Raw genomic sequence first — 22,467 nt, forward strand, 5'->3', positions numbered from 1 at the left:
TAACACTGGTAGCATGCCGCGACAGCGTGGACGTGAACCGTATGTGCAGTTGACGGACTTTGAGCGAGGGCGTATAGTGGGCATGCGGGAGGCCGGGTGGACGTACCGCCGAATTGCTCAACTCGTGGGGCGTGAGGTCTCCACAGTACATCGATGTTGTCGCCAGTGGTCGGCGGAAGGTGCACGTGCCCGTCGACCTGGGACCGGACCGCAGCGACGCACGGATGCACGCCAAGACCGTAGGATCCTACGCAGTGCCGTAGGGGATCACACCGCCACTTCCCAGCAAATTAGGGACACTGTTGCTCCTGGGGTATCGGCGAGGACCATTCGCAACCGTCTCCATGAAGCTGGGCTTTGGTCCCGCACACCGTTAGGCCGTCTTCCGATCGCGCCCCAACATCGTGCAGCCCGCCTCCAGTGGTGTCGCGACAGGCGTGAATGGAGGGACGAATGGAGACGTGTCGTCTTCAGCGATGAGAGTCGCTTCTGCCTTGGTGCTAATGATGGTAGTATGCGTGTTTGGCGCCGTGCAGGTGAGCGCCACAATCAGGACTGCATACGACCGAGGCACACAGGGCCAACACCCGGCATCATGGTGTGGGGATCGATCTCCTGCACTGGCCGTACACCTCTGGTGATCGTCGAGGGGACACTGAATAGTGCACGGTACATCCAAACCGTCATCGAACCCATCGTTCTACCATTCCTAGACCGGCAAGGGAACTTGCTGTTCCAACAGGACAATGCACGTCCGCATGTATCCCGTGCCACCCAACGTGCTCTACAAGGTGTAAGTCAACTACCCTGGCCAGCAAGATCTCCGGATCTGTCCTCCATTGAGCATGTTTGGGACTGGATGAAGCGTCGTCTCACGCGGGCCGCACGTCCAGCACGAACGCTGGTCCAACTGAGGCGCCAGGTGGAAATGGCATGGCAAGCTGTTCCACAGGACTACATCCAGCATCTCTACGATCGTCTCCATGGGAGAATAGCAGCCTGCATTGTTGCGAAAGGTGGATATACACTGTACTAGGGCCGACATTGTGCATGCTCTGTTGCCTGTGTCTATGTGCCTGTGGTTCTGTCAGTGTGATCATGTGATGTATCTGAGCCCAGGAATGTGTCAATAAAGTTTCCCCTTCCTGGGACAATGAATTCACGGTGTTCTTATTTCAATTTCCAGGAGTGTATAATCGAACAACTGACTTTTTGTTAAGCGTCAAGAATGCTCCAAAAACACGGTTTTTGTGACTCAGTTTTCACACGTTGCACTGTACTTTTCTTACGCTGCGAGGAAGACTGTTCAAGGCTCCAAATTTATTTTCAACAAGGCAGTTTCATACTCTTTGTGTTATCTGTCGGGATGTCTCCCAGCACGGTCATTCCAATGTCAACGAGCAGAATTACACATTGTAGAAAATCTTGTTGTTGTGGTCTTCAGTCAGATGCCTGGTTGGATACAGCTCAGCGGAAGCCTCTTTACCTCTGTATAACAACTGCAGCCTAGACCCATTTTACCTGCTTGCTTCATGGCTATGTTTTTCATCCCCATCACTTCGCTCTGTTCCCTACTCCATCATTCCAGGGGAAAGATCCTGTCGACCAATCCCTTCTTTATGTGCAGATTTTCCGTGAAAAGTGGACAGTCTCATTAATTACTCGATTTACCTACTTAATGTTCAACACTCGTCAGTAGCGCCACAGCTCGGACGCTGGTTCCGCTAAAGTGCTTCTGTGAGGGTACTGTTCGCTGGCAGAACTTTTAGAAATGTCGCTGCCACAAATGATGAAAGGTTGAGGTCGTCATTGAAAAGAGGCTCACTGTATAAAATTTGCTTTGTCGAGTCCGACCACAACCCCTGTAGGATGATTAGGGAAAGACCACCCCGTCGTTTGCAGGCCGAATAGAGACCACTTTCCCCCTGCAGCCGAAAACTGTGCGAGGTGGTTACCATATCGTACACGGCTAGCGCGTATAGGCGGGCAGCATACGATATATTAGAAGGTATCGCGTACGGATACAAGACAAGTCGCATCGTTATCGAGGACTCCGCAGTATCGAGACAGGATTCTCGAACCAATTGTTCAGCCCTACAGTCAACATTTTGTTGATAGATTTGTATTTCAAGGCGATAATGCACGAGCATATGGCAAACAACTAATTGCTACCATAATCAAGGAGACAGGAATTCCCTGCGGTGTCTGCTGACGTTAACGAAAAGGGGCACGGCTGGTACCTTGAAAGTTGCAGTGCAGGGCCATTCTAACATTATACATCCCCGAAACTCACTGGTGTGAAAATTGTTACCGTGTGGCAGCTGGAACGACATTTGAGTCCCTAGCAGTGAGAAAGCCAGCCGTTGGATTGATGGCCGTTTTCAATAATTTTTCTACTTGATTAAATAAACGTTTATTGCATCCTTGCTTACCAAATGACTACGAGACATGAATGATTGCGAAATAAAAAGCAGCCGAATATCACTGATTCTATGGCATAAGCTACAACTTATTCGTGAAGAAATACTTTCTAGTATACCTTTAACTGCAGCTCACTCCATCGAAAGCAAGAGAATATAACTACATATTTCATGCAAGAGAAGCGTAAATTTCTTATGTTGTCCGTTCTTATTACGACAGGCACTTTCCTTGACACGTAATTATTTTGTATGAAGTCTAATCAGTCGCACAATCGTACGCTTCACTCGGCATTCTAATGCACGAATGCTGTTGTAAACGTAATTACTCTTCCTTCGGACGCGTATTTTTGTCATTTGTGGATTACATGTTGCAGTAAAATTGTGGAATAGGTCTCATCTGTTTAGGGAAAGAGTTTTATTGCTTTCAACGTTTTATTATCACGTCTGCGTCTTCCTTGAGCCAGAGTTGTGGGGCTTATTTGATGTGTTAAATAATGTAGGTATTGCATTCCATAGAAATTTTTTATGTTTCACATTCACTAACTTTACTGGAAATGTAGTGAAGAAAACTTCACGTTGTTGAGCAGAGAAACGGCGTCTCTCTACGCTCTGTGAAAGGTCTAGTCTTCTGCTGTTTATTAACCATTTTTTGTTCCTAAAAGAAAACGACGTTCTTCGGCTAATATCAGATGATACGAAGAATTCGTAAATAAACCCACCTGTAATTTATCGTTTTATACCTTCGAGAATCCTAAGGAAACTAAAGAAAAAGAAATGTGCTTTAATTCTGTTTAGTAACTGCCGATATTTGTAGTAGCACATACGCTCAGTATGGCAAAAAGTATGGCAAAATTCAATATAAACGGTACTATTGGCACTCACCCGATATCGTATTCAGAAGTGTAGCTTTCTGGCCACTTGGAGCCCTGTTGTTGAAGCTTACAACAAAACTTAGCAGGAGTATGATGAATGTATGTGTTAGACTGTGGTGTAGCCTTGAGTGGCAACGTGTCGACTCTCATGTAGAATCATACTTGCTACTGGGCGACTCCGTACCGAATGTTACGCGGCAGAAGACTCGGTGGCCACAGGCTTGCGCTTGCCCACAGTTCTAATTTGGTTATTGTTTTGTTTTCACTTCATAGTTTTTATTATTATTCCATAAGTCTTATCCTTTTTCCATGCTTCACACATATTGTTGCAGACGCGAGGGTGTTGCAAAATTATCTGTGAGCGTTTTCTCAATCAGAGCATCTACAAGAGGAGAAGCTATAATTTAGGATGTGCCTCAAGTTCGTTCTTCCTTTAGCTGAACTCTCTACCATTTTATTGTCTGGCTTCGAAAGATGCGAAATCTTCCAAAAGCTTGATATGCCTCCATTCTGTTTGCTTTAAAAACAAGTGTGTGGTACTTTACAGTTTATGCAAGATGCGTCAGTTTTTCACGCATCTCACTGTTTATGACGTCATATCTGCTGAACTATGTGTCGTGCAATGATATAATTTGCAGTTACATTCATTGGCTACTGTCTGCAAAATATGTTGGGAATACGGTTAGTAGGAAAGAAGAAATAAAATATAACACCATGCCACTTTTCTGCGTGAACGGCTGAAATCTAGTATGCGCTACACATTTTTCCTTTCATCATTTTGCAGGGGATGTCAGGGAGCAAATTTTTTGTAAATCTTGAAAGTATGCAAATCGCTCAGTACTCTCATTCTCAAATACTGGGTGAATAAAATCTCTAAAACCACATGTAGCGGGCAATGCTTCTTTTTCACCGTCATTCCCAGCTCTTTGATTGGTAGGTGGTTACTACCTCCACAGAAACGGTTCCCTTACGGTAAGGCACAGAACAGAATGCTAATAATTTTAATTTTTAGTCACTGTTTGTCCGGTTACGCAGTCTCGTAACCGGTTGGCCCTGACTAGTATTACTCCGCAATCTGACTGCACAGAATAACAACAAAGAATGGAAGGAAATTTCCGTTAACACAATTAATTAATTAAGTCCCCAGCAACTATAAAACCTACGAAACAACAAAGCACAAATGTAACTGATCTGTGTGTGGAAGTGTGATTCAACGTACACATCTGGCACGGTTCTTCCACGATAAGACAAGATATTTTAAACACCATTTACACTCAAGTAATTAAAAAAAACCGAAATACTGTAATTGCATATAGAAACCAGAATTACAGTCTAATACAAGAACACGAGCCAGATGCTTTGTTGACTGAACCTGTGACCAAGGGGCATTGTTATTCAGGACAGCTGAAATAAAAAAAAATTCTTTACCTTCATATATATTGACGAAAAATACACTGATCGTTACAACATCCCCAATCGAACAACATATGGTGTCTTGCCAAACAGAACAACAGCACACGACATGCTCACAGCTAGTACTCTATCGACATCGTCTCAACAAACACTGATCACGCCTATCTCAGAACTACAACTGCCCACAGCAACTTCACAAACTTCTCAGCTGCAACTGCCAGTGGAGGCGGCTGAATACTACACTTTGGCGCAATCTCTGCCGCTGTGACACAGTGTAGCCACCTTTCATATTGCCCTCCTCCACGGGCTAGAATTTGATGGTATTTTTGCCAGAATTTGTGGTGAAAATACCACCAAATTCGTCCAAAAAAATACAGGCAAAAATGAAAGATAATATTAAATAAGTAAATACCACATAACTAAATAAATTTTGGCTTTACACTGACCCTTCAATAACCTTATATATACACTCCTGGAAATTGAAATAAGAACACCGTGAATTCATTGTCCCAGGAAGGGGAAACTTTATTGACACATTCCTGGGGTCAGATATATCACATGATCACACTGACAGAACCACAGGCACACAGACACAGGCAACGGAGCATGCATAATGTCGGCACTAGTACAGTGTATATCCACCTTTCGCAGCAGTGCAGGCTGCTATTCTGCCATGGAGACGATCGTAGAGATGCTGGATGTAGTCCTGTGGAACGGCTTGCCATGCCACTTCCACCTGGCGCCTCAGTTGGACCAGCGTTCGTGCTGGACGTGCAGACCGCGTGAGACGACGCTTCATCCAGTCCCAAACATGCTCAATGGGGGACAGATCCGGAGATCTTGCTGGCCAGGGTGGTTGACTTACACCTTCTAGAGCACGTTGGATGGCACGGGATACATACGGACGTGCATTGTCCTCTTGGAACAGCAAGTTCCCTTGCCGGTCTAGGAATGGTAGAACGATGGGTTCGATGACGGTTTGGATGTACCGTGCACTATTCAGTGTCCTTTCGACGATCGCCAGAGGTGTACGGCCAGTGTAGGAGATCGCTCCCCACACCATGATGCCGGGTGTTGGCCCTGTGTGCCTCGGTCGTATGCAGTCCTGATTGTGGCGCTCACCTGCACGGCGCCAAACACGCATACGACCATCATTGGCACCAAGGCAGAAGCGACTCTCATCGCTGAAGATGACACGTCCCCATTCGTCCCTCCATTCACACCTGTCGCGACACCACTGGAGGCAGGCTGCACGATGTTGGGGCGTGAGCGGAAGACGGCCTAACGGTGTCCGGGACCGTAGCCCAGCTTCATGGAGACGGTTGCGAATGGTCCTCGCCGATACCCCAGGAGCAACAGTGTCCCTAATTTGCTGGGAAGTGGCGGTGCGGTCCCCTACGGCACTGCGTAGGATCCTACGGTCTTGGCGTGCATCCGTGCGTCGCTGCGGTCCGGTCCCAGGTCGACGGGCACGTGCACCTTCCGCCGACCACTGGCGACAACATCGATGTTCTGTGGAGACCTCACGCTCCACGGGTTGAGCAATTCGACGGTACGTCCACCCGGCCTCCCGCATGCCCACTATACGCCCTCGCTCAAAGTCCGTCAACTGCACATACGGTTCACGTCCACGCTGTCGCGGCATGCTACCAGTGTTAAAGACTGCGATGGAGCTCCGTATGCCACGGCAAACTGGCTGACACTGACGGCGGCGGTGCACAAATGCTGCGCAGCTAGCGCCATTCGACGGCCAACACCGCGGTTCCTGGTGTGTCCGCTGTGCCGTGCATGTGATCATTGCTTGTACAGCCCTCTCGCAGTGTCCGGAGCAAGTATGGTGGGTCTGACACACCGGTGTCAATGTGTTCTTTTTTCCATTTCCAGGAGTGTATATATCATACAGTAAGGAATTCAAATGCTTGCATACATGTGATTTTACGCGACAGTTTACACAAGTATAATTCAATCAATGGCACCAGCAATGACGAATAGGTGTAGGTAAGAGTCTCATAACATTTCATACACAGTAAATACACAAAAAATCAGTTTATACAAATATTCACATAAAATCCTTTCAATAGTTCAATAAATAAGTAGGACTCCTCAGAGTAGTTGACAGTTCCAGCAGTAGCACCCAGAAATGGGGTCTCATAACATTTCATCAGCTGTAGTTAAACAGCTCCAACAGTGGCACCCAGAAATGGCGAGCAGGTGCAGACAACATCAAGTGACATTATCTCAGTAGCAGCAGTTCCATCAGTGGCACCCAGCAATGTTGAACAGGTGCAGATTGCAACAAGTGACATCATTTCAGTAGAAGCAGTCCATCAGTGGCACCCAGTAATGTTGAGCAGGTGCAGACACCAACAAGTGACATCATTTCAGTAGAAGCAGTTCCATCAGTGGCACCCAGCAATGTTGAACAGGTGCAGACAGCAACAAGTGACATCATTTCAGTAGAAGCAGCTCCATTAGTGACACCCAGCAATGTTGAGCAGGTGCAGACAGCAACAAGTGACATCATTTCAGTAGAAGCAGTTCCATTAGTGGGACACAGCAATGTTGAACAGGTGCAGACTCCAACAAGTGACATCATTTCAGTAGAAGCAGTTCCAACAGTGGCTCCCAGCAATGTTGACAGGTGAAGGTAACAGTCCATAATATTCTCTATCACTAATTAAACAGTTCATCAGAGTTCATCAGCAGTAATTAAACATTCCCAAGTGGCACCCATTAATTTTGAACAAGTGCAGGTAACAGTCCATAATACTAACTGTCACTAATCAGACAGTTCATCAGAGTTTATCAGCAGAAATTAAACATTCCCAAGTGGCACCCATCAATGTTGAACAAGTGCAAGCACGAACCACAGTTTGAATGCACACACAATTGCTTTTACAAAATCATTATCAATGCTCTTACACTAAACATACAAATTATAATAAATACAAAAATATCAGTAAACCTATAATATTTATGTGTGTCAGTGCAAGCCACAACAAACAAGAAAATAATATTTAGGAGATAGGTCAGTACCAATTACTTGGGATTAGGAAAGGAAACTCATCTTTCATCCACATTTAAGAACTACTGTGTAATTGAATAGTGTTAACTGTGTAAATGCAATTCTGTCAAAATTTGATGCTCAAAATGTGTATCAAGTAGTAGTGGTACAGTGTATAACAGTCAATAACAGTTAGTCAACGTCATAGTCATCATGTCAAGACCAATGTTTGCCAAGCCAACTTCTTCTGAATAACTGCCAGTGTGCCATGATATGCAAATACTTCCTTTCTCCAAAAAAAAGTATATACTTCTTATTGATTTAACAAAATGTGTGTGTAGACAATCTTCTAGTGTTCTAGTCTGCCATCTTCATCCTCCTTGTTCTATATAAACCAACAAAAAAAAATGCTCATCACTTACTTTACCTCTTATCCACCAAAACAAAAATAATCAGCACCATCACATAATCTTAATACTTCAATAATACCTCTTCAATACGTCGATACATATATCAACATCATTTCACTTCCATAACAACTCTTTCCTCTAGTCAGTCTCCTCGAACAAGTACAGATAAAATCCTAGTGCAAACTTCAATTCATCATCTCATACAATCCAAAGACATAATGTCCACACACAACCTCTGTGTAATCCATCTGACCCAAATCTTCTACTCATTATGAATTATAAAATACATTTTGGTTACCTTGTCCATCATTAAATAAAAGAAATGCATACATGTCCTCTAACAGCCTTTAGTTTGAATAACTTTCAGTAAGTAAGGACGAGTACGGAGTGTGAATGATCGTAATATTTCACAGTGTGTACACCACGTCAAGGATCAGGGCAAAACAGAAGCAAACATGTGGAGTATTTCTTGTGTCAAGTGTCATTTGCTATTTCAATTGCTCACGAAGAATGCAGTGTAATAACTGTCAATGGTCTAAACCTAGTGTTGGTATGTCATGTCGTTAGCTTCCTTCCTATTAACATAAATTTATACAGCTTCCATAAAACCTCCAGCTCATGTGACTTCAATGAAGTTTCTTGTACCAATGTCGTTCGTAGAATTATAGCAGTTCATTTTCTTATCTTAAAATATAAGGCACTGCGCGTAAGCAAAACATGCAATAGCGAGTAATATACCAGTAGAGAACAGAATGTCAACAAGTGGATGTAGCACTATCCCTACAACGAGGCTCTGCGAAGCGAATAATCTATAATTAATACCGTAGTGTGACCCAAACTCCATGTTCGTACACCGCATATCAGCATTTCTATATACCAAATTAAAGAGTAGTTACGACAACAAAACAGAAATGTGTAAATACGCAATCCATACGCAAAGCAGTAAATATATACCTTACATAATAAACAGGTCATTAGCATCATATCAGCATAAGCAAATAAATGTTCATATGTAATCTTAATAAGTAAACATGAAGGCGCAAGCAGATAAATAACAAAGTATGATTTACATACATAACCATATCAGCACGACTAATCAGGTGACAATTATAATTTAAATAAATAAGCACAGCAGGCGCATAATAAAAAAAATATGACATCAGTGAAAAAGCAGAGCAGCCAAGCGATGCATAATATACATAATTAACAACCCTGTTCATTAATCAATCATTGTCAAAATCAGTTAACACAAAGTATAAATCACGTAATCGCGAGCAGCAAATTACGTCTAAAGTACGTACCTAAGTGGAAATATGTTACCTGAAAAATAAACTCAATTAATAGTTACCTTTTTAATTCATTACTTTCTTCTTCGAAATTACATTCTTCCTAAAATTTTCTCCATAGCAAGTCCTCTTAACGTCGGACACACACAGCATTTACCTGAAGTTCTTTTCTTAAATATTTTATACAACCGTATCCTGAAAAATACTGAACGTTAATAGCATAATTCATCAAGTCACTATAGCTTTACACTGAATTTATTCGGAGAAATTAGACTGTGTATTTGTTTACGGCTGTCAGTGCATTCGCACTGAGCGCTCGATCAGCTGTAGGTACGCGTGACGTAGGAAGTAATTGTTTTCAGTCAACGACTGCCTAGTGCGGCGCGCAGACTTCACTGTTGCTTTGAGTATGTGCCGCCGCCAGAACACGGCGCGGTATCCTTGTATTCTCCGTGTGTTTACGTATAACTGTTAGTTTCTCAAAAGTATGTCATTCCACAAAAATTTTAACGTTCGATATATGATGTATTCCCTTAGAGCGCCGTGATTTAAGAGTTTCTACTTCGACAGTGTTATCAGGAATAATTTTGTGAACCCTATATGGTCTGTTATAAAGCAGAAAAAATTTGCGACAGAAGCCTTTTCCTTTGGGAGACAAACGATGAGACTTAATTAACACCTTCTGACCAACTGACAAGATTTTAAAAGACCAGGACGTTTAGCTGATTTTTCTCTTCTAGCAGCTACAGTTGCAATATTTTGTAGAGCCAGATTAACTTCAGAATGCCGCAGTTTCCGTGAAGGCGGAAAAGGAACGATTTCAGAATGCGATTTGTCGGTGCTTTATTTTTTAATATCAATATAGGTGGTAAGGAAGTTGAATCATTAGGGAGTTCATTCAGAATGTTTTGAAAAATATGAAGATACTGATCCCACGTTATGTGATTCTGATGACAATAAAGTGGACACAATTTATTGATTTCCTTCATCCATCTCTCTGAAGCTTTAGATTGAGGGTGAAAAAGTGAAATGAAAATTGGTTTAATCTTACGACGCCGTAGAGTACGAAGCTAAATTTTAGAGCGAACCTGTGATCCATTCTCTGATATAACCTTATCAACATGACCCACTTCTTTAAGAAAATGTTTGATGAAAGTATTAGATACTGAACGAGCTGTTGCTTTGCGTAAAGGTGTAAAACACACATATTTTGATGTCAGTTCCACTGCTACCAAAATGTACGCAAAACCATTAGTAGAACGAACCACTGGACCGAACAAATCGACTGCAGCCATCTCCTTTAATTTCGCTGGAATGATAGGAAACAACGGTGCTCTGTGGGAAATAGTTGGCGGCTTAGCCTTCAGACATAATTTGCATTTGGCAAGAACTGATCGAATACGTTTTTGCATATTACTGATGTAGCAATTTTCTCGTAATTTATGAAAGCATTTTCTGGGACCAAAGTGTGCATAACTGAAATGTGTATACCAAATCAATTTATTAACCCACTCATCAGGAATGCAGACTAACCAAACAGAGTTTTCGACCGATTTTCGTTTAAAAAGAACTAAATAATACTGTCTAATCGCTACGCTTTCCTTTCTCCTCCACTTCTCCTTAATGTCCTTCCAGATTGGATCCTTGTTTTGCTCCTTAGCGATGTTTTGGAGCGAAGACGAAATAAAATTTTCAAACGCAACACCTTGAATATACGTCAAACAATAATTGTTTTCTTTGCAGTCCTCCTCAGCACTTTGTTTCAAACCCATAGGTGCACGTGATAAAGCATCAGCAATAATATTTGAAGAACCCTGTATGTAAACAATACTAAAATCAAATTCCTGTAGATACAGCGCCCATCGTGACAATCGTCCATGTGTTAATTTTGTTGACAAAAGAAATTCCAGGTCGATGATCGGTGTAAACCTTAGTGTGTCTGTCACACAAAAATATGCGAAATTTTGTGAAAGCCCAAACAACAGCCAAGGCTTCAAGTTCCGTAATCGAATAATTCTTTTTCTGATTTAGAAAGAACACGACTTCCAAATGCAATTGTTTTCTGTACTACAACGCCGTTTTCTTCTATCTCTTGAAATAAGTTTGCATCTAGGTCTTTGTATGATGAGTCCGTCGCTAAACAAAAATCTTTAGATAAATCCGGATGTGAAAGAAGCGGAGCACCAACTAAAGCATCACGAAGTTGTTCAACTTCTGATTGAGCTTCCTCATCCCAACACCAATTAGAATTCTTTCCAGATAGTTCACATAAACGAGGTGTGGCCAAATCGTACAATCTAACAAAGCGTCTAAGAAAATTAGAGACACCACGGAAACTACGAACATCACGTTTTGTAGTAGGAACAGCATAATTACGAATAGCGTCTAGTTTCTCTGGATCAGGAAGAATACCTTCTGTAGAAATAATATGACCACGAAATTTCACAGGAGAACGACGAAATTCAGATTTTTCCAAGTTCACTGTAATGCCAACTATTGCAAAAATACGTAATAATGAATCCAAAATTTTGTTGTGCTCACTCCAAGAACCTTTAGCAATAAGAATATCGTCAACATATGAAGTAATATTGTCACGAAGATAAACAGGTAAAATTTCGTTTAAACTACGACTGAATGCTGCTGAAGAAACAAGTCCAAACGGTAATTTCCGAAATTGGTAACAGGCTAAAAAGGCAGTGTATTTTCTACAATCAGGGTGGAGTTCTATTTGCCAAAAACTTGCGCGCATATCAATCGTGGATAAAACTTTTATTCCCTTGGAAATGTTGAAGAAGATCATCTAAATTGTGTGGACGGTCAGTTTCAGGAATGATGATATTATTTATCTGTCTGGAATCCAGAACCAAACGAATTGACCCATCCTTTTTAAGGACGACGTGTAATGGGCTGGTATAAGGACTGACTGCTGGCTCAATAATGCCTTGATCTAACATGCATTGAAGTTCACTCTTAACCTTGTCTCTATAAGCCAAAGGAATAGCGTACGTACCGAGCGAGGTGGCGCAGTGATAAGGCATTCGGGAGGACGACGGTTAAATCCCGCGTCCGGCCATCCTGATATAGGTTTTCCGTGATTTCCCTACATCACTGCAGGCAAATGCCGGGATGGTTCCTCTGAAAGGACACGGCCGACTTCCTTCCCCATCCTTCCGTACACCGATGAGATCGATGACCACGCTGTCTGGTCTCCTTCCCCAAAACAACCAACCAACCAATAGCGTACGTTTCCCCCCGAAATGATGTGTGTTCTTTTACTTTAAATAAATATTGTAAGTCTTGTATAGTTCCTGTGTGATGACGAAATACTGTAGCATGTGACGTCAAAATTTGGTGCAGTTCTTCTCTTGCAACGTTACCTGGCACTTCAGCCTTCTTAACGTTTTCATTAATTAATTATTCGCTGTTAATTACATCATCCATCCCGTCTCTGTATCTATTGTCGTTGTCATGAATGAACACATTGTTGTCATAATACTCAGCGAAAACATCAGAAGTAAGAAACCTTAAACATTTTGTGTATGATTCAGATTTCGTTAAACACTCGAAAACTTTCAATTATCTCGGCATTCCGGCAACAGTCAAGTTCACACTTCCTTCCTTAAACTTTAAAATTGCCTTATGTGTGTTAAGAAACTCCATACCTAATATAATTTGTGTACTGAGTTGTAGTTGCGGTCTTCAGTCCTGAGACTGGTTTGATGCAGCTCTCCTAGCTATTCTATCCTGTGCAAGCTTCTTCATCTCCCAGTACCTACTGCAACCTACATCCTTCTGTATCTGTTTGGTGTATTCATCTCTTGGTCTCCCTCTGCGATTTTTACCCTCCACGGTGCCCTCTAATACTAAATTGGTGATCCCTTGATGCCTCAGAACATGTCCTACCAACCGATCCCTTCTTCAAGTTGTGCCACCAACTTCTCTCCTCCCCAGTCCTATTCAATACCTCCTCATTAGTTATGTGATCCACCCAACAAATCTTCAGCATTCTTTTGTAGCACAACATTTCGAAAGCTTCTATTCTCTTCTTGTCCAAACCAGTTATCGTCCATGTTTCACTTCCATACATGGCTACACTCCATACAAATACTTTCAGAAATGACTTCCTGACACTTATATCTATACTCGATGTTAACAAATTTCACTTCTTCAGAAACGCTTTCCTTGCCATTGCCAGTCTACATTTTATATCCTCTCTACTTTGACCATCATCAGTTATTTTGCTCCCCAAATAGCAAAACTCCTTTACTACTTTAAGTGTCTCATTTCCTAATCTAATTCCCTCAGCATCACTCGACTTTATTCGACTACATTCCATTATCCTCGTTTTGCTTTTGTTGATGTTCATCTTACATCCTCCTTTCAAGACACTATCCATTCCGTTCAACTGCTCTTCCAAGTCCTTTGCTGTCTCTGACAGAATTACGATGTCATCGGCGAACATCAACATTTTTATTTCTTCTCCATGGATTGTAATACCTACTCCGAATTATTCTTTTGTTTCCTTCACTGCTTGCTCAATATACAGATTGAATAACATCGGGGAGAGACTAGAACCCTGTCTCACTCCCTTCCCAACCACTGCTTCCCTTTCATGTCCCTCTACTCTTATAACTGCCATCTGGTTTCTGTGCAAATTGTAAATAGCCTTTCGCTCCCTGTATTTTACACCTGCTACCTTCAGAATTTGAAAGAGAGTATTCCAATCCACATTGTCAAAAGCTTTCTCTAAGTCTACAAATGCTAGAAACATAGGTTTGCCCTTGCTTAATCTAGCTTCTAAAATAAGTCGTAGGGACAGTATTGCCTCACGTGTTCAAACATTTCTACGGAATCCAAACTGATCTTACCCGAGGTCGGCTTCTACCAGTTGTTCCATTAGTCTGTAAGGAATTCGCGTTAGTATTTTGCAGCTGTGACTTATTAAACTGATAGTTCGGTAATTTTCACATCTGTCAACACCTGCATTCTTTGGGATTGGAATTGTTATATTCTTCTTGAAGTCTGAGGGTATTTCGCCTGTCTCATACATGTTGCTCACCAGATGGTAGAGTTTTGTCAGGACTGGCTCTCCCAAGGCCGTCAGTAGTTCCAATGGAATGTTGTCTACTCTGGGGGCCTTGTTTCGACTTTGGTCTTTCAGTGCTCTGTCAAACTCTTCACGCAGTATCGTATCTCCCATTTCATCTTCATCTACATCCTCTTCCATTTCCATAATATTGTCCTCAAGTACATCGCCCTTGTATAGACCCTCTATATACTCCTTCCACCTTTCTGCTTTCCCTTCTTTGCTTAGAACTGGGTTTCCGTCTGAGCTCTTGATGTTCATACAAGAGGTTCTCTTATCTCCAAAGGTCTCTTTCATTTTCCTGAAGACAGTATTTTTATTACCCCTACTGAGATAAGCCTCTACATCCTTACATTTGTCCTCTAGCCATCCCTGCTTAGCCATTTTGCACTTCCTGTCGATCTCATTTTTGAGACGTCTGTATTCCTTTTTGCCTGCTTCATTTACTGCATTTTTATATTTTCTCCTTTCATCAATTATATTCAATATTTCTTCTGTTACCCAAGGATATCTACTAGCCTTCATCTATTTACCTACTTGATCCTCTGCTGCCTTCACTACTTCATCCCTCAAAGCTACTTATTCTTCTGCTACCGTATTTCTTTCCCCCAATCCTGTCAATTGCTCCCTTACGCTGTCCCTGAAACTCTGTACAACCGCTGGTTCTTTTAGTTTATCCAGGTCCCATCTTCTTAAATTCTCAACTTTTTGCAGCTTCTTTAGTTTTAATCTACAGGTCATAACCAATAGATTGTGGTCAGAGTCCACAACTGCCCCTGGAAATGTCTTACAATTTAAACCCCGGTTCCTAAATCTCTGTCTTACCATTATATAATCTATCTGAAACCTTTTAGTATCTCCAGGCTTCTTCCATGTATACAGCCTTCTTTTATGGTTCTTGAACCAAGTGTTAGCTATGATTAAGTTGTGCTCTGTGCAAAATTCTACCAGACGGCTTCCTCTTTCATTTCTTTGCCCATATTCACCTACTACGTTTCCTTCTCTCCCTTCTCCTAATACCGAATTCCAGTCACCCATGACTATTAAATTTTCGTCTCCTTTCACTATCTGAATAATTTCTTTTACCTCGTTATACATTTCTTCAATTTCTTCGTCATCTGCAGAGCTAGTTGGCATATAAACTTGTAGTACTGTAGTAGGCGTGGGCTTCGTATCTATCTTGGCCACAATAATGCGTTCACTATGCTGTTTGTAGTAGCTTACCCGCATTCCTATTTTCCTATTCATTATTAAACCTACTCCTGCATTACCCCTATTTGATTTTGTGTTTATAACCCTGTAGTCACCTGACCAAAAGTCTTGTTCCTCCTGCCACCGCACTTCACTAATTCCCACTATATCTAACTTAAACCTATCTATTTCCTTTTTTAAATTTTCTAACCTACCTGCCCGATTAAGGGATCCGACATTCCACGCTCCGATCCGTAGAACGCCAGTTTTCTTTCTCCTGATAACGACATCCTCCTGAGTAGTCCCCGCCCGGAGATCCGAATGGGGGACTATTTTACCTCCGGAATATTTTACCCAAGAGGACACCATCATCATTTAATCATTCAGTAAAGCTGCATGCCCTCGGGAAAAATTACGGCCGTAGTTTCCCCTTGCTTTCAGCCGTTCGCAGTACCGGCACAGCAAGGCCGTTTTGGTTATTGTTACAAGGCCAGGTCAGTCAATCATCCAGACTGTGGCCCTTGCAACTACTGAAGAGGCTGCTGCCCCTCTTCAGGAACCACACGTTTGTCTGGCCTCTCAACAGATACCCCTCCGTTGTGGTTGCACCTACGGTACGGCTATCTGTGTCGCTGAGGCACGCAAGCCTCCCCACCAACGGCAAGGTCCATGGTTCATGGGGGGAGGGTGTACTGAGTAATGGAACAATAATAAAATTAGCAGAAAATTCGTATCCTTGACAAATGAAATTTAAGTTGGTCTGTTGTTTGACTTCTACACTTTTTCCAGAAATAGCTCCTCGAATTGTAGTTTTAGAAACAGGTAACACAGGGCAAGCAATAGTTCTTACATATATACGAAAAACTGATTCACTAACATTCAATGGGCTCCCAGAATCTAAAACCGCAGTGAACTTATTCTTACCCACACATACTTCAATAACAGGATGTAAAAATGCGTCTACATTATTTTCCTTTTCGTCTAGCAAAATGTCTCTCATGTCTTCCAGGCGTACGTAGTGTAAAGTTGTAGTGTTATTGCTTTCTGAACCGTCTATATTGCTGCCAGAAGCCGAAGCTACAAGTCATTGTCGATTGTTTGCGTCACGTCTTTGATTATTCGCGTCATTTCTCGGATCAATTTCTAAGATTTGCACTTGTCTCTCTGAATTTCTGTCACGCGGAGGATGCCAATTAGATCCCTCCTGTCTGTTACATTAAATTCTTGGTTGTGTCTGTTATTAAAATTTCTGTTCTGTCTATCTGCATGACTACTTCTTGTATAATTTCGACTGTCACTTCTGAAATTATTGTTATATCTACTACCCTGGTTATTTCTGTCGTAAGAATTCCTATTGTCGTATGAATAATTTCTGTCTTGATGATACCGATTACCGTTTCCGTATGATTGATCATTCTGGTAGGAGTTTCCGTTATCATAATTGTCTGTGTGATTTCTGTTAGAACGTCTGTTACTGTCATAAGGCTGGTATCTATTGCCTGCCTGTTTCGCCTGTCATTCTCAAAATTACCCATATAATGTCCGTTCCGATCATTATGCCTTCTGTCTGAAAATCTTACCGTTACTGCAAAAATTACAAGAAGTTCCGACGTCGTTGTCATACTCAAGTTCTTGTAGCAACGTCTTAAAAGTCTCAATGTCGTCTTTACATCTTCCGGCTAAAGCAGTTTGTCTTATTGATTGTGCCAGCTTAGTTAAGCAAATGCGAATTAGTTCAGTCGGGCTATAAGGGTTGGAAAGGAATTGATTCGAATCATATCTTCAAAATATTCTGCCGGCGTGCGGAACTCCGACTGTTTAAAATTACGCTGCATAATAAGACTATGTTTGACTCTGTCTTGCGTGTTTTCAGCCAATATGCCGATAGGAACGCATAATAAAAATCATTTAAATTATTACAATCTCTAATAAGTGCGCGCATCCGCGTCACCGGTTCGTTTTCTAAATATCCACACATAAATTCCAGTTTGTGGCTTAGTGGCCAATTTGGTGGAAGTGCGTACATAAATTGATCTAACCATAAACATGGATGTATGGCATTCTTAGAATTGCGAAAGATTTTAAATTTCCGAACAGTTAAAAAGTGTTTATAGTCAAAGACCTACCGCGTCTGTCCCTTTCCCAATGTCGATTATTGTCAAGTTCGCGCGCCTGGCGCTCTCTTGTTGCTTCTCGTAAATGAAATCAATTATTTTCTTCAAAGACCTCTGCTGTCTGTGATTCTAAATTTCTTCTGCTCTCTTTTCCTACGATTTCGCTTTCAATTTGTTTGACTTGCTTTCGTAACGCCCCAAATTCCCTTTTAACGCGTTCATTAAATTTTCCCTGATTTTCAACATGTTTTATTTATGTTCTGGTACTCTTCGCTTTCTGCAAATGGCAATGGAGCTGTATCATCTGAATCTCTGTCCCCATTTAAACTAAGATTTGTCAATTTATCTGAGATCTCCTCAACTCTTTCCGATAAGTACCCATTTTTTCTTTCTGTTTATTTACATCTTCCGTAAGTGTCGCCACTCGGGTTTTAGTATTGACACATTCAGTAGTTAAGTGTTCATACTGTTGTGTTAGGTTATTTATTCTGTCATTTGGTACAGATTCCTCGATTCTTTCAAATATTTCCTCCTTATCGTGTGCGCGTTGTAAATTTAACTCTGAAAATTTTTGTTCTATCACGCGATCTCTTTCTTCCTGTACTCTATCCTGTTCCTTTTGTCTGATTTCTATTGAAATTAATCTATCATTGTGAGCATTCAAAATCGGTTGTACTTCTTCTCTAATTTCTTTCTTTAATTCATCTTTCATGTTTTTAAAACATGTCCCTATTCGTGAGTCTAACCGTGTTTCCATTGTTTGCATCTCAGTTTTAATTGTTCCTATTTGTGAGTCTAACCGTGATCCCAAATTTAATATTGCACTCATCAATTGCTTCATATTAACTTGTTCGAAATTCTTTTCGCCCCTAACATTTCCAGTAAAACTAACTTCCTTCGTCATAGCAGTGAAGCCATCTGTGTTCGATAATATTCCAGAATATTTTGTCATTAATCTCGTATTCTGAAAACTTTTTGATTGTGAAAAATATTGAACTGGTTCCGGACTGTTTTCCCGACTTATTAAATTATTTTCTACTTCATTATTCGTCATACTGTTCTCCTGTATTGGCGAGTCCGCCATGATAACAATTTCGTCATTCTCACTACCGATCATTTATGCCTTTTTCATCGATCGCGTAATCATTTACAAAACATACAAAACTCGTCACTATACGAAAATTACACACAATATGACACTTTATCACCAACAATACTATTCACAGAAAATGCTTCCCGACAAACACAACTGAAATCTTCATAATTGCACAAAATTGTCAAGCCCCCATACAAGACATCAAAAATTAAATTCTAAAAAATACCATTAGAAGAATGATAAGACAACTCCAAATGTTAAATCACCAAATCTACACATGCAATATAGACTACAATTACTAAACTACAAATTACTACAACAATACTGCTGTCTGCTATTTTTACTATCAAAAGAATTCCAAGGGACGATCCGAAGCAGCGGTCGCCACGTGCATTCGTCACACACAAAGAAAGAAAATATATTATGTGCACATGTGTCCGGAAACGCTTACTTTCCATGTTAGATCTCATTTTATTACTTCTCTTCAAATCACATTAATCATGGAATGGAAACACACGGCAACAGATCGTACCAGCGTGACTTCAAACAACTTGTTACAGGAAATGTTCAACATGTCCTCGGTTAGCGAGGATACATGCATCCATCCTCCGCCGCATGGAATCCCTGATGCGCTGATGCAGCCCTGGAGAATGGCGTATTGTATCACAGCCGTCCAAAATACGAGCACGAAGAGTCTCTATATTTGGTACCGGGGTTGCGTAGACAAGAGCTTTCAAATGCCCCCATAAATGAAAGTCAAGAGGGTTGAGGTCAGGAGAGCGTGGAGGCCATGGAATTGGTCCGCCCCTACCAATCCATCGGTCACCAAACCTGTTGTTGGGAAGCGTACGAACACTTCGACTGAAATATGCAGGAGCTCCATCGTGCATGAACCACATGTTGTGTCGTAATTGTAAAGGCACATGTTCTAGCAGCACAGGTAGAGTATCCCGTACGAAATCATGATAACGTGCTCCATTGAGCGTAGGTGGAAGAACATGGGGCCCAGTCAAGACATCGCCAACAATGCCTGCCCAAACGTTCACAGAAAATCTGTGTTGATGACGTGATCGCACAAGTGCCTGCGGATTCTCGTCAGCCCACACATGTTGATTATGAAAATTTACAATTTGATCACGCTGGAATGAAGCCTCATCCGTAAAGAGAACATTTGCACTGAAATGAGGACTGACACATTGTTGGTTGAACCATTCGCAGATGTGTACCCGTGGAGGCAAATCAGCTGCTGATAGTGCCTGCACACGCTGTACATGGTACGGAAACAACTGGTTCTCCCGCAGCACACTCCATACAGTGACGTGGTCAGCGTTACCTTGTACAGCAGCCACTTCTCTGACGCTGACACTAGGGGTTATCGTCAACTGCACGAAGAATTACCTCGTCCATTGCTGGTGTCCTCGTCATTCTAGGCCTTCCCCAGTCTTCATTCATAGGCTGGAATGTTCCGTGCTCCCTAAGACGCCGATCAATTGCCTCGAACGTCTTCCTGTCGGGACACCTTCGTTCTGGAAATCTGTCTCGATACAAACGTACCGCGCAACGGCTATTGCCCCGTGCTAATCCATACATCAAATGGGCATCTGCCAACTCCGCATTTGTAAACATTGCAATGACTGCAAAACCACGTTCGTTATGAACACTAAACTGATGATGCTACGTACTGATGTGCTTGATGCTAGTACTGTAGAGCAATGAGTCACATGTCAACACAAGCACCGAAGTCAACATTACCTTCCTTCAATTAGACCAACTGGCGGTGAATCGAGGAAGTACGGTACATACTGACGAAACTAAAATGAGCTCTTTACATGGAAATTAAGCGTTTCCGGACACATGTCCACATAACATCTTTTCTTTATTTGTGTGTGAGGAATGTTTCCTGAAAGTTTGGCCGTACCTTTTTGTAACACCCTGTATATCGCGCTGTTAAGATTGTTCTGAGTCCTTCCATTCCATCGTTAATTGATTCTTTCATATTTATCGTTATGCTGCGTACGATTCTGTTGAGATTCCCTCTGGCGGCATGTCTGGTCTTATCGATCTTCGAGTTGTTGCTTCCTGTTAGCCTTGTGAGAGGGAATAAGATCTTTGGGGGGATGGCCGGTTGGTTGCCTAGCGGTGACGAGTCGGTCGTTCGGTTTTTAAAACCGGGAATCAGAGAATGTCGTACGATGAGACCGCGGCGTGGCGTGGCGGTAGAGAGTTGGCTGTTGTTCCGAGAAGCCGCGTGGTCTATCCTGGCGGTGCGAGATGAGTGGGACGAGTTGACGGTACAAGGCTGTAAACTCTTGCTGTGAGCACCCGGGGGCCACGGCTGTGGTTCCGAGTCACTACTTGGTGGGAGCGGCGACGGATGTCTTTGAATTTTCCTTCTGGAGGCGGGAATGATGGACTAGTAACTGAGGAGTGGTATTTCGCCGCCTTGGATGTAGAGAAGACGAGGGCTCCGGTGACAGAGCGCATGGCTGCGTGACTGTGCCCAGTTGGGTTCGCTGGCGACGTGGACACGGTCGGGTGTGACGAACCTTTTGGTCGGAGTTCACCTGCTGTTTCTCTGATAAACTGCAATTTAAGTTGGTTAAAGGTTTAGATGTTAATTGAAGAATTTTGGTTTCTGCAACCAGCGTCTTTTCTGCCTTGTGGCCTCCTGCGTTCGGATTTCCTGTCCCTGTCGCCGGTGTAATTATAGACAGCGATCTTTTCTGCTTCTTATTAGTACTGCCCGGTAGGAAGTGGGTTTTTGGGCAGGGATTATTGTTTTAGATTACATTTTTCTGTCTTGTGGCCTCCTGCGTTCGGATTTCCTGTCCCTGTCGCCGGTGTAATTATAGACAGTGATCTTTTGACATCTTATTAGTACTGCCTGGGAGAAAGTGTATTTTTGGGGAGGGATTATGGTTCCTGCTTTGATATCTCCTCCTCCCCTGGCCTCGCGTGAGGTCGATGTGATTGCTGAATGTGAGGCGTTGTGGGTATGTTAGTCCGCTTCTAGCCTGAGCATCCTACCGGTCGGTTAATTATTTCTATCCCAGGGCATTTTGGTGGCAGGACTTGGTATTAAATTTGTTAGTTGTTGTAAAATGTTAAATGGTTGTATTTTACTCTGATTGTTTTGGCCACTGTTCAAAAAGGTTAAGTTTGCCTTTTATTGGTGGTTCTTTTTTTTTAAATTACGTGGATTGTAATTGTTAGTTATTGTAAAAGGTGAATGACTGTATCTTTTCTTAGATTGTTTTAAACTATTTGGCATCCTTTGAAAATGCTAGTCCTGCCTCCCTGTTAGCGAGCCCTTGTAATTTAATATCTTGTTGTGCCAAAATTTAAAAGAAGTGGCTCCCTACATGTTCGGTAGCGAAATTGTATGAAGATTGGTGTTGTGTTTCATTACTTGGAAAGTTTTAATTTTGTTATTAAATGCTTTATCAAAGTCGGCTTTAAGTAAAATGACTTGGCTATTAACAGTAAAGTAAAGTTTTTAATTTCATTACTTGGAAAATTTTGATATTTTGTCATATGTTTTATCGAAGCCGGTTTTAAGTAAAATGGCTTGGCCG

This window comes from Schistocerca gregaria, chromosome 6, assembly GCF_023897955.1.
Source record: "Schistocerca gregaria isolate iqSchGreg1 chromosome 6, iqSchGreg1.2, whole genome shotgun sequence".
Lineage (NCBI taxonomy): Eukaryota > Metazoa > Arthropoda > Insecta > Orthoptera > Acrididae > Schistocerca > Schistocerca gregaria.